Raw genomic sequence first — 11,035 nt, forward strand, 5'->3', positions numbered from 1 at the left:
TATAAGACTAAGTTATAGTATATAACTACTACGTAGAAATCTACTATATACCTATACTATATATTCTAATTAAGAAGTAATACTTAGTTTATAAACGTTTAGCTTATAAGTTCTATATATATATAAAATATAGTAAGTTTAAAATATATAAACTACTTAAGTACTACTACTTATATTATAAGTAGTATAAAAGCTTATAGCTTATAAGTTAAAAGTACTAGAAGTAAAAAGTAATAAATTACTAACTTCTATATTCTACTTTTACATCTAAAAATATAGCGCAGGTTTCTAAAGCTAGAGGTATTACTACTTATTTTATACTTATAGTAATATACTACTTAGGTACTAATTATAAAGAGATAATAGATAGAAGTATACTTATCTAGGTAGTTTTAAAGCTTTGTAATTTATAAGAGACTCTATTATTTAGCTTATACGTAAAATTCTCTTTATAAGTAATAAAGCTACTTAGCTATAACTTTTATTATATTTAGTTATATAGTACTATCTTTAAGATAAGAATCTATACTTCTAAGGTTATAAATATAAAGTTTATATATACTATATATACGTAATATAAAGAAATAGCTTAAGTAGACCTAGTAGATTTAAAGTAGAGTATAGTATAGACTCTAAGATAATCTCTCTAATTCTTTAACTTTTACTACTCTACTTCTTAAATTACTTAGGCTTCTTATAGTAGCTTCTATACGTAGGTTTAACCTAGATAATATAAAAAGATTTTAAATAATTAGTATAATAGATAATAAAAGATTATAGCTTAAGAAACTATAGCTAGTTCTAGAAAAGTATACTACGTAAGATACTATTATTTTAAAGTAGGTACGCTATAACTACTAGATAGTAGTTATATTTTACTAAGAAGATATAGATAAAGTTAGTAGTCTCTATTTTAGACCTAAAATATATACTTAACAAAGAGCTTACTATAAAGAATAACTCTAGTAAACTTACACTATAGATTCTCTATATATAAAACTACTTTTAGAAAAAGAAAGAGTAGGTACTATATATAGAATAAGTTAAATAAGTATATTTCTTCTAAACTTATAATAGTGTAGCGCTATTAGCTTATAATTATAAACTAAATATAATTAAGTAGTTTAGAAAGAGCTAGCTCTAGGTTATATAAATTCTATAATTAAATAAATTAAAAGATATATTATTAGTACTCTCTAAGAAGCTCTATAAGTATACTTTAAAAGTTTCTAAACGTATTCTAAACACTAGAGAGCCTAGTAGTAAAGCTTAAATACTATATATATAGTCTAGTGCTAATAGTAATTAGATCTTATACTAGCTATATCTTCTTAATAGCTAATTAATAAGTTCTCTCTTATATCTTATATAATCTAGTATTAGCTACTTAATCTAATTATCTCTATACTTAAAGAAAAGATAAATATTAAAGGCTTAGAGAATAGTATAAAAGAGATTTATAACGCACTAAAATTATTTTATAATATACTTATTAAGAAAAGATAAAACTATATATAGAAGAGTGTATAAGAACTATATAATAGCTAGTATTTATAACGTATATTACTAGAAAAGCTAATATATATATATAAATATTAGCGCTAGTTACTATTACGCTTAGCTATAACTCTAGGTTAAGGTATTCTAGCTCTATTATTCTTAGGTAGCTTACTTAGATATTAACTATAACTAAAGTAAAATATATTTAAGGCTATAGTAAGGTAAAGAATTAGCTTCTTAAGACTCTTAGCCTATAATATAGCCTATATACCTAGATTTAATATTAGTCTAGACTAGTATAAATAGAGTAGTTATAAGAGTAGTACTCTTACCTCTACCTCTAGATTAATTATTTCTACCTTATAGATCTATTATTCTATTTACTAGTTCTTATACACTTAGAACTTAGTGTAAATAGTATATCTATCTTACGCTTAGAAGAAGGCTACTAGACTTAAGTAAAGTTTTTTAGTTTAGTCTTATTCTTACTTCTATTTCTAGATAAGTTCTACTTTATAATTTACTTTCTTACTTTTATTACTAGCTTCTTTATTACTTCTAGTTTCTCTTTTTCTTTCTTTCTTATTAACTCTAATTAAAAGGTAATATAATTATTATAGTAATTATTTATAATCTTACTCTAAGTCTTATATACCTTTTCTAATATTTAGTAGTAAAGATTTACTTATAAAAGGCTAAGAATACTATAAGTAGATATATAGAATCTATCTAGTTTAGTCTCTTAGAATCTATTCTCTTAGTGTAGTTTAAGTTTTTTAGTACTATTTACTAGCTAATATAGATAGACTATAGTAGATAAGAACTTATACTACTTTAGAATTTACTACTTAGCTTTAGACTTATATCTATAAAGATTAAGTATAATTACTAGTAAACTTATATAATTAGTAGAGATAAGAGACGCGTTTATCTATACTTACCTAATAGTAGAAACCTAGCTATATAGTCTATACATAATAGCGCGCGTTATAAATATACTTTAGTTCTACGCTTTTCTTAATATTACACTTACTAGTAAGGTATATAAGAAGACTAATTTACTAAAATAGATTAATCTAGCTATATAATTATTATACTTATATTTTCTATCTAGTCTATTACTTAGAATTTATATAACCTAGTAAAGTAGTTTTTTATTATAAATAACTTAGTTAATAAAAACTACTAGAATCTATATAACTTAGATAATATACTTATAAATAAGTTATATACTACGTTTTACCTCTCTATTCTCTTAATATACTACGTAGTAGACTATACTAGCCTAGTTCTTAAAAGCTTATTACTATATTTTAGAGTTAGTTACATTCTTATCTATACTATCTAGTAGATACCTAGCTTCTTCTTTAGAGAGATTCTATAAAGCCTTAAATAACTCTCTAGATCTAGTAGTTTTACTAGTAAGAACTTTCTTAATATCTCTTATTATAAGCTCTAGTTTCTAGAAAGTCTTAAGAAGTTTATTAAATAGCGTTATTAATATAAAAAGATAAATCTTAAAGTCTATTCTACTAAGTAGCGTTTACTAATAATATTAGAGATAACTCTCTATATTAAATTTATAATTATATATCTTTTTCTACTAAAAGTATATATTATATAAAATTATAGTAGAGTTAGGTTTAAGTTCTAATATATAATATCTTAGATATTAATACTTTATTTATACTTAATAGTTTTAGGCTAGCTCTAAATCTAGATATTAACTTAAAAAGTCTTCTAGAAAGGCTACGTTAATAGTATAACCTATATAGGCTTATATAGTAATATTCTATTCTATAGTCTAGATAAAATAGAGTAGTCTTTCTCTTATAAGATAGCTAAAAGTTAAGTTAAGTTAAGTAGTAAGAGTAAGGCTAGCGTTAGAAGTAGTAACTAGGCTTAGCGCTGTTTTAGGTTAAATAGTAGATATATAGTAATATATAAGAAGTAGTAAGTAATCTCTAGGTTAAGTTAAGTAGTATAATAAGTAAGAGTAGGTAGTAGTAGAGAGCGTAGTAAGTAGATTAGATAATATAGATAAAGAGCGTAAAACCTAGCTTAAAAGAGAAGTAACTAAGTTTAAAAGCTTTCTACCTAGTTACTAGTATACACTACCTAATACTTATTTTATTTACTATCTAGGTAATAAGCCTTAATTCTCTCTAAACTAATAGCTCTACTCTTAGAAAGTCTAGAAAAGAGATAATTATTACGTAGATCTATAAGGTTATATTACTACTATTACTACTACCTCTATTCTTATATATTAAGTATACTACCTTTTATATCTTTATAATCTAGAATATTTAGCTTAGTAAAAGCTTATTAAACTTTAATAGTAGTATAGTAATTAGTAAAACTTTAGTGTAGCTATCTTATAGTAATATAAAACTACTCTAGTAACTACTAAGAATCTAGAGAGTATAAGAAGCTATTTATATTAGAATAGGTATAAAGTAGTTTCTATATATTAGTCTATTAAGTATAACTACTAGAACGTTTAAATATAAGTAGCTTTATTATATATAGTATATAATCTATAATAGCGTTTAGGTAGTAAATCTACTAGATAAGAAAAGAACTATAAGCTATATATTTGTTTTATTTATACTTAGTAAGGTTTATCTAGTAGTAATTATAATTAACTAATAATATACTAATATTCTTAAAAGAGATTATAATAATAGAGCTATAAATATTATAGCCTTCTAGACTAAATATATTAAAAAATAGTAGATAACTAGCGTTGTAAGTATTAAGACGCTTAAATTTAGATAGTGTAAGAATTAGGCTATAAGAAGAACTAGCTCTATACTTAGTATAAATAAGAGTAGACACTACTAGAGTAGATATTAGTAGATAACTAATAGTATAAGAAGGTTAGTTTAATAGAAGAAAAACTTTCTTCTTTTACTTACTCTACTAATAGTAATAATAGCTAAAGTCTACTATTAAGTACTCTTAAGCTAAGATAAAAAGTAGTCTAGACCTATATAGAGTATATTATATTATAATATTATAAAAGTACTTCTTTATAAAGTAGCTTAACTCTTAAGATAGTCTCTTAGGCACTATTAGTTATACTATAGTATTAACTTATAATTATATCTATAAAGAGTATTATAGTTAACTAGCCTAATAGAGATGTAAAGTATTTTAAACTATATAATATACGTGCTTAACCTAGTTACTATCTATATCTATTACGTAGTAATAGTAATAATATAAGAGTATATAGTCTAGCGTAGTATATATATCTATAGATATATAAAATATATCTAGTAGTTACTTCTCTAGAATAAAATAGAACTTCTTAACTATAGCGCTAGTGTAGTGTTACTTATATTAAAGCTTATACTAAAGAAAGTTAAATCTTAATATATAAAGGTTAAAAAGTAGAAACTATATAATTCTTTAATATAGATAAGAAGTACTTACTATTTTTTAGTAGTAAAGTACTATCTTATAGTTCTACTAGTAATAGGCTAACTAATAGTAATCTTCTTATTACTATAAGCTTACTTAAGAGAATTAATTTTATATTATATAAAGACTTAGCGCTATATTAATAGCTAATAGCTTTTATATTATAGTAGCTTTCTTAGTAGATCTATAAGAATAAGTAACTTAAAGTCTACTAGATAGAGCTATATATTAATAAAGTTAAAGTCTATAGAAGTAATCTCTATAGCTTTAGCTATTTATATACCTCTCTATATATCTACTATACTAATATAACTTAAGCTATATTAAGTCTTTTTATCTAGTATAAGATATTTATTTATATTTACTAGAGTTAGGTACTAATTCTTAAACTTAACGCTAGTGTAGAGATTTATATAGATACTAGTTATACTCTAGACGTAGTTATAGATCTAAGATATTACTTATAATAGTAGATAAATAAGTATTTAATATAGTATATTATATAAACTAAGATATCTATAGACTATTAGGTAAATAAGAGATTTATAAGTAAGGTTAACTACTATATTTCTCTTCTTAGCTTTAGTTTTCTAAGATAATATTTACGCGTAATAATTTAGATATAGCTTAATAAAACTAGAATCTATAGCATATATACTAATATAAAACTAAGCTAGCTACTACTATTACGTAGTAGTAATATAGACTTAGTATTCTATAGTACTAGAAAAGGTTCTCTTACTATTAAAAAGTAGTAATAATAATTTAGTAAGCCTAGAGGTAGTATCTAAGTTATTATAGCTTTTATTATACGCTTTATTAAGCTTCTAGAATTACTTACTATAAGTACTATAAAGAAGTACTAACTCTATTAAGTAGTTTACTACGCTATTAATAGCGCTAAACTTAAATAAGTAGTAGATATATAAGTAAGTAAGAAGAATTTAAAAGATTTTTATCTTATAACATACTTTCTAATTTAGAATAATTAAGAGATAAAGTTTATTAAAAGTAGAGTAAGATACTATACTAAACTACTAGCGTAGTAGAGGCTATATTAGAAGGTGCGTATAGTACTTATAATAGAGTAGTATATAGAGAATAGTTTTATTTACTTATAATTTACAAAGTGTAGACTTAACTATACGTTACGCTAGTTCTAATTATATAGTATAGAATTAGTAAGATTAGTATTATAAGTATATTAAGAATTGTTAGAGCTAGAGATAATTAATAATTAGAGATAATTAAGTATATTGTAATTAATCTCTATAAAAGAAAGTTAGAATAAAATCTCTAGCTATATATCTAAGAGCTAAGTAATTATATATCTATAATTAAGTAATTATAACTACTCTCTAACTTTAATACACTCTCTAGAGTAGTAAGAGTATTAATCTACTCTACTAAAATTAATTCTATTAAATCTACTATAATTAGTATACTCTAGTAGAGTCTAGGCTTAAGAATCTAGAGCGTAGTAGTAGGTTATAGCCTAATTAAGCGTTTAATTATACTTAATACTAATAGTAGTAAGCTCTTACTTATTTAAATAAAGCCTAATAGCCTAGAAATTAACTCTATTAGTTTAGAAATTACCTTATAATAGTCTAGAATACAGCTAATAGCTATAAAAATCTAGGTATCTAACTAGTAAGAGATAATTCTAATAGCAAGATCTAGGCTTCTAATCTCTTTTAGGTAAAGTTTATAGTATAATTAATAGCTTAATAAGCTATACTAGCTTTCTATATAAGTGCGCGCTTAAGCTAGAATTAGAGACTTTATAATAATAAGTCTCTTAATTCTTCTCTTCTCTACTATAATTATCTACTTTTATATTATTAAGACGCTTAAGCTAATAAGCTAATAAGCTACTTATTTAATTAACTTATCTACTTAAGATCTTTAGTCTTTAAGTCTTAGCGCTCTTAAGCTCTACGCTTAATTCTCTACTCTACTTAATATACTACTCTACTTACTTCTCTACTCTACTTACTCTTTTATCTTCTCTATTACTATAGTAAGTTCTTACTTTTATATCTAAATTAATAGCTAACTATTATAATTTAGTCTAATAATCTAACTTCTAACTCTAACTCTAGCTATAAGTGTTAGCGCTCTAGCTTCTACTATAATAGTATTCTACACTCTAATTATAATACCTCTAGTAGTAGTAATTATAATACATAAGCTAGTACTTAGTATAATAGCGCTTAGTGTAATAGTGCTCTACTTAATAGCGCTTTATAGTTAAGCGCTTAACCTTTTTACTATACTTAACTTAAAGACGCTGCTACTTAAATTCTACTTCTCTTTTCTAGAATAATAGTAGCTAATAGCCTATTCTCTAGTAGCTTTACCTAAAGTAATTAGGCTTCTAATACTTAACTATTTTAAAGCTTTATAAATTCTAATAATTAACTAAGTTAGAGCTTTAAGGTAACTAGTAGCTTTAGTAATAATAATCTTTATAAAAATTATAAGTAATTAAAGTTATATACTAAGTATACCTACTTAGATTATAAGGCCTCTTAGTTTAATAATCTTAATAACTAGAACGTCTAAGAGACTATTAAGCCTATTTCTAAGAGTAGTATCTTTATTACTAATAATACTTTCTAGACTTAGAATTTAAGCCTTTAGTAATCTAACTATATTAAGAACTAAGGCGCTTAAGATTAAGAGAAGTAAGCGTCTCTAAGTAATAGTTATAGTTATAGTTACTCTTATAAGAAGTCTAAGAGTAAAGCTTTTATATCTAAAACTCTTCTAGATTATCTATATCTAATATATACTAGTTATTAGCGTAAGTAAGTTAGAGTATTATCTAACTATAACGCTTTTTAACTTTCTAAGTATAAGTGTTATATTTATTAGTAGCTTCTTAATAATATTTAGAAAGCTAATTATTTTAAGTAACTATATTAGGTTATATATTATTTATTCTATAACTCTTATAACTACTATACTACTAATTAAAATCTATATAATTACTTTATAAGCTTAGTAGATTACTATAGTTCTAAAGTAAGTTTATAATTCTCTTCTCTTTAGTTCTTTTAATCTTTTACTAACTTAATAATAGCGCTAGAGCTTTAAGAACGCTATTAAGTATTATAAGTAGCTCTACTAAGATCTCTATACTTATAAGAAGTAGAAGAAAGAAGCTAAAAGTAGTTCTAAGACTCTAGCTAAATTATTAGATAGAACTTCTAAGTTCTTAGGTAAGAAAAGCTTAAAAAGTGCTATGCTTATAACTTTCTAAGACTCTAATTAATATAGTGCTTATAGTAAGTCTATAATACTAAGTAAGAAAATAAAAAAGATTAATATAAGTAGTAGCTAGATAGCTTTATATCGCGTCTAGAAGTATAGAAATAAATAGAAGATAAATTATTATATTATAAGCTTACTTAGAAAGCTCTTTTAAGTAGTAAAGCTTTTAAGAGCTTATCTTAATCTATACTAGTATAATTACGTACTATACTCTTAAAAAGTATCTAGAGGTACATTCTATAATATACTCTCTAAGTAGCTTATAAGAGTAAGCTATATAGTTATAATAAGCTTTTTTATTATAGCTAAGAATACTAATTACGTACTTATTAGAGTATATATAGCACTAAGAGCTTACTTAGCGTACGCGCGCTAATTATAATATTACTAAAATTATTTAATTAGCTAAACACTCTTTACTTTTTACCTAAAATAAAAGTAAGTATTTTTAATTTTTATTAGTACGCTTACTAACTCTAGTAGTATACTCTATTATACTAATTAAACTAAGTATACTTCTCTATATTTATCTCTAAGCTCTCTAGTATTATATTAAAAGAAAATAAGTATAAGTATAAAAATAGCTACTCTTCTAAGAATAAGTAGTTTAGTTCTAGCTCTATAAGCGCCTTTAAAGTAACTTTTTTAAGCTCTAGTTATATAAGCGCGTTAAAGGCTAAGCTATTAAGCTCTAATACCTTTAACTCTTCTAAGTACTTAGCTACTCTCTCTAAGGTAGAGAATTATAAGCGCTTAAATAAGCTCTATAGTATTTCTAAAAACTCTTCTAAGCGTAGTTCTTCTAGTAAGAAGTAGAGCTTTAGTTTTATAAGTACTTCTACTTTTACCTATAACTTATTTACTACTCTAACTTACACTTTTAAGAAGTCTAATTTATTTACTAAGTATAGTAATATAGTTACTTAAGAGTAGGCTAATAATATTTTATATTATAATAAGCGCGCTACTTAGAAGTATACTAATAAGTAGTATACTTATAACTTTAAAGCTAAGAATAAGATAGAGTAAGAGTATTATAATAAAATTACTTATAAGTATTATACTACTAGTTAAGCTATAAAAAATAAGTAGCGTTTATATTATAAGTATAATAAGTAGATTAAGCGTAACTTAGAGCGTAGTAATAAAAATTCTAATACTAAGGTAATTACTAAAACTAAGCGCTTTAAGTCTAAGAATAAGTACTTTATTAATAAGTAGCGTACTAAGTAAGAATATCTTAAGATTCTACTTCTAAAGGCTATTAAGCTCTATTAAGAGATAGTTCTAGAGAAAATAATTTACTAAGCGTAGTAGTCTACTAATTCTATTAGTATAATAGAAAAGTATAATAATAAGTAGGCTAGTAAGACTATCTAGAAAAAGTATACTAACTCTAATTTAGACGTTACTACGCTCTCTTAGAAGCTTTCTAGTAATTTCTATAAGTATTCTACTAAGATTACTATTATAGTTTCTAGTTCTTTAGCTACTAGTAATACTTATTCTAATATTTTATTTTTAAGTTCTTTTAGTTCTAAAAGCTCTATTTCTAAGATTTCTACTACTATCTTTTCTAACGCTTCTAAGCTTTCTACTAAAGTCTTAGATAAGCTTTCTATTTCTTAAAAGAGTAGTATAGTTTATAACGCTTTACCTTTCTCTAGCTCTACTTCTAAGAAGAGGTATTCTTTTATTATTATAAGTAGTATAAAAAGCTTTCTCTTTAATTTAGAGCTTCTTATCTAGTTTAATAGTTTAGATATTACTAATTCTTCTAATAAGTATAATAATAAGAAGTATAATAGTAAAGAGTATACGCTTAATAAATATTCTAATAATAAGAATAATAGAGCTTTAGTAACTAAGTCTATATATAAGTATAGCTCTAAGAAGCTTATTTTTATTACTACTAGTAAGCTTTATAAGATAGTATACCTCTAATACTCTTAGTCTATAAGTACTAGAAAGGCTACTAACTCTTTTTATAAAAACTACGTAAGTATTAATAAGAGTAAGAAGTCTAAGCGCTACTTTACTAGTACTATTAGTAATTATAGATATAATAATATATACGTATACTTTTTTTTAAGCTTAAGAAGCTTTACTAACTTTTTTTTAGACCTAAGTATATAGAGAAAGTTACTAAGTATATAGTTAATTAGTTTTATACTATAGAGTAGAACCTAAAAACTAGTTATCTACTTAATATTAAGAACTCTTACTTTTATAAGCTTATCTATAACTATAATACTACTTTTAAGTAGTACTTTAAGTATAGCTATATAATCTAAGAGTATAGTAAGAAATAGAGCTTTAATACTTTAAAGGTAAAGCGTAATACTAATAAGTCTAAGAATACTTCTAGTATTAAGTAGTTTTAATCTAACTTTAATAATAAGGCTAATAATACTTCTACTTCTAAGTAGCGCTCTTTTAGTAAGTTTTTTATTCTAGTACTTTTACTTTTTAGTACTAATAAGCTTTATAGAACTTTATCTAGTAGTTAAGTAGATTAACTATAATAAAACTATAAATAATAGTATAGCGCTCTCTAATAATAATAATAAAAGCGCGTCTTCTAAGACTATTACTAATAATACTATTATAGTTACTTATAAGAGTATTACTACTAAGCTTAGTTATATATTTACGTCTATAGAGAAAGTTATACTCTTTTAGTTCTTTATCTTAGAGTTTAAGTATCTCTAAGCTTATAAAAATACTACTAATAACTAGTAGTACTTTTCTAACTTTACGCTTAGATAACTAAAAAAGTATTACTCTAATTATAGTTTTAAGTATATACTTTCTTATCTTACTACGC

The sequence above is a fragment of the Alternaria infectoria genome, assembly GCF_024043175.1.
Source record: "Alternaria infectoria strain BMP 0036 chromosome Unknown scaffold_1, whole genome shotgun sequence".
NCBI lineage: Eukaryota > Fungi > Ascomycota > Dothideomycetes > Pleosporales > Pleosporaceae > Alternaria > Alternaria infectoria.